The sequence below is a fragment of the Raphanus sativus genome, chromosome 8 (genome assembly GCF_000801105.2).
Source record: "Raphanus sativus cultivar WK10039 chromosome 8, ASM80110v3, whole genome shotgun sequence".
NCBI lineage: Eukaryota > Viridiplantae > Streptophyta > Magnoliopsida > Brassicales > Brassicaceae > Raphanus > Raphanus sativus.
This window is the reverse complement of record NC_079518.1, coordinates 24714258-24717055: the sequence shown is the minus strand read 5'-3', so window position 1 is coordinate 24717055 and position 2798 is coordinate 24714258. Positions and strand designations below refer to the sequence as shown.

The window sequence follows — 2798 nt, the reverse complement described above, 5'->3', positions numbered from 1 at the left end:
GTGTAGTTTAGCTATGTAGAATTTGGGTCCTTTGTTTTTGGCTCTTTCTTCTTCTTTTATTGGTCTTTTAGGCGAATCATAACGGTGGTATGATTTCCAGCGTCTAATAGTGGCTTTTAGTGCTCTTGATTTCTGTACATTTTCAGTTGACTTTCCGAGTTCGGCATGTTCGATTTCTTAAGTTTGGGGTGGGGTTTATCTTTTGTGTGCATGTGTTTCCTTCTTGAACTCTAATGGTGATCAAATTTGGGTCTTATTGTTTTTGGGTCCGGATCTCGGACCGGATCTGGAGCAGGATGAAACCGGGCTTCAACAGCGGGTATTGCACAATACTTGTTCTTTTATTCTTTATCTATAAACTAATTGAGGTTAGCCACGAGGGTCCTTGAATATAGTGCGTCCAGATATAGTACTACAACTCTCTGTTCACTGTTCCAGTACAACTCAGCTATGTAGTTGTAGAATGCTGAACAGAAATATCATATATAATTGCATTCGATATATCCGTAAAATATGAGAAATACCAGCATATGGATAACGTACCACAGGAACCAAAAAATAAAATATAACATAAGAAACGTGCACATATATATTTTAGACGCATTCGAAGCTAATGCGTGCTCAGTGACCAAGTCCATATGTGCTTTCAAAAGCTCCTGGGGGCGGCGGAGGAGGCGTTCTATCAATTATTTGAGGTGTACATGCGGGAAATAATTTTAGGCATTTTGGCATTGTTATGGGACGACGAGGCAGAAATTTCTGAGGGCCTTTTGGCCTTGTAAAGGGACGACGAGGAACATACGTTTCGGTTGGCGGAGAAGGGTCATCGAAATGACGCTTACAGAAGCGACATGATGAGCTCGGTACTCTTGGCGAACGATAATTCCGAGGAATACTAACGCGCCTGTGGACCGTCACTTGATGTGGATGGTACGTCTCCTCTGCACAATCACCACCCAAAACCAATTAAATCCACAGACAAACATATATATATATATATGTATATATAAATGGATAATCTCCTATTCCTAGTTAGTATACGATAATCTATGCTGTATATAAAAACTTTCATTGATGAATAATAAACTACACATTTCTTCGTAAGATATTACCTGGAGCCTCATTGATGAATAATAAACTACACACTTATGCATAAGATATTATATATATATATATATATATAAAATAATGTATGTGGTAATTCATGTATTCAATGCGGCTAGCCAACGTCTTTTGTTACATCTGTAAAGCAAATTACAATCTAGACCGAATCAGAAAAAAAAGGGAAAAACAGGTATCATATATAATGTATTTTTGAAAAAAAATAAAATAAACATAATTTCATTAATTAAAACTAAAATCAATTGCCACTGTATCATATTCTCTGATTCTTTGTTAATTTTGTTAGTTCGTTTCTTACTAAAACAACAATCTCAAACCAAAGTCAAGTTTTAACATACGCCTTACTAGTTACTCATAACGTTAAATAATAAAGAATAATGACTTCATAATATCTAAAAACGAAAAGACTCACTAAGTTTCCGGAATTCCATTTGTGTACTGATATGGGGAAACACAAGAAGAAGAGAGAGAAAGAGAAGCATGGACGAGAAACTGGAACGCTCAAAAAATCCTTTGGACACTATAGAAGATGCCATCTTAATATTTCCTCTTAGTTTACTCATCAGTGTGACTCATGCCCGCATTTTATATAGACCAGAGAGATGAAGATAAGAGAAAGTTGAACCTATGGTAGATAATATTAAAAGCTAAAGAACAAAATAAAATTTAATGTATTTGTCAAAAAAAAAAAAAAATTTAATGTAGGGAGAGAGAGAGAGAAGGAGACTTTTTAACGGGTCTTGCACTTTTGGTAAACCAGTGATAGATAATAAAAGCTGAAGAAGAAGAAGACAAAAATGTAGGCAACGAGCTATGAACGACTTAACGGGTCTTGCAAGTTTGGTAGTCTTGGGGGAAATTTGAAAGTTCGTTAGCCATGTTTTAATTTCTGGGTCATGTTTATTGCTTTGCATTATCTTACTATTTCTTACTTAGGGCATCTCCGACCCTACTCCATTTTCTACTTCAAACATCATTTTGGAGTAAAATCCTCTCCAACCCCACTTCATTTAGGGCATCTCCAACCCCATTCTATTTTTTCCTCCAAAATGGAGTAAAAGTGAATATGGAGTAAAAATTGCTCTAACCCAACTCCATATCTTACTCCATAATAGTGTTTACTCCATAAATGGAGTAATCTAATTTTTGTTTGTTCACCACTCCATTATGGAGTAAGAAATGGAGTAGGATTGGAGTATTTTTACTCCATTTTCACTTTTACTCCATTTTGGAGGAAAAAATGGAGTATTACATTGGAGATGCTCTTACAACTCCAAAATGGAGTAATGACTAGGGTTACTCCATTTATGGAGTAATTTTACACATTACTCCATTTTGGAGTTGAACTTTTTTTATTTATGAAATAATCCTTTAAATCTTTAATGTTCTTGTTTCTTACTTAAATAATATTTTAAAATGATACAACAACGTGAAAAATAAGTTATTCCATTATTTAATAATTTGACATAAAATGTATAACATAATTAAATAACAAAAATAATATAAAATAAAATAACATAAATAAGTGATTTAAATGTCCGATTTCAAAAAAAAATTATTCGATTTAGGAATATCAAAGATAAAAAAACTCAATTTTTCATTACGAAATGCATTAATCGATCATTTGTGGGAAAATATTTTAATGATTATTATTGAACCAACTTATACATTATGTT

General features: G+C 33.5%; 1 long non-coding RNA gene across 1 annotated transcript; it reads right to left on the bottom strand.

Moving 5' to 3' along the window:
- Positions 1-464: 464 nt before the first annotated feature.
- LOC108820682 (uncharacterized) lies at positions 465-2154 on the bottom strand. The gene is made up of 2 exons (XR_001944334.2): positions 1535-2154; positions 465-941 (listed from the first exon to the last, which is right to left on the bottom strand). It is a non-coding gene; the product is annotated as an uncharacterized LOC108820682 (long non-coding RNA).
- Between the last annotated feature and the right edge of the window lie 644 nt (positions 2155-2798).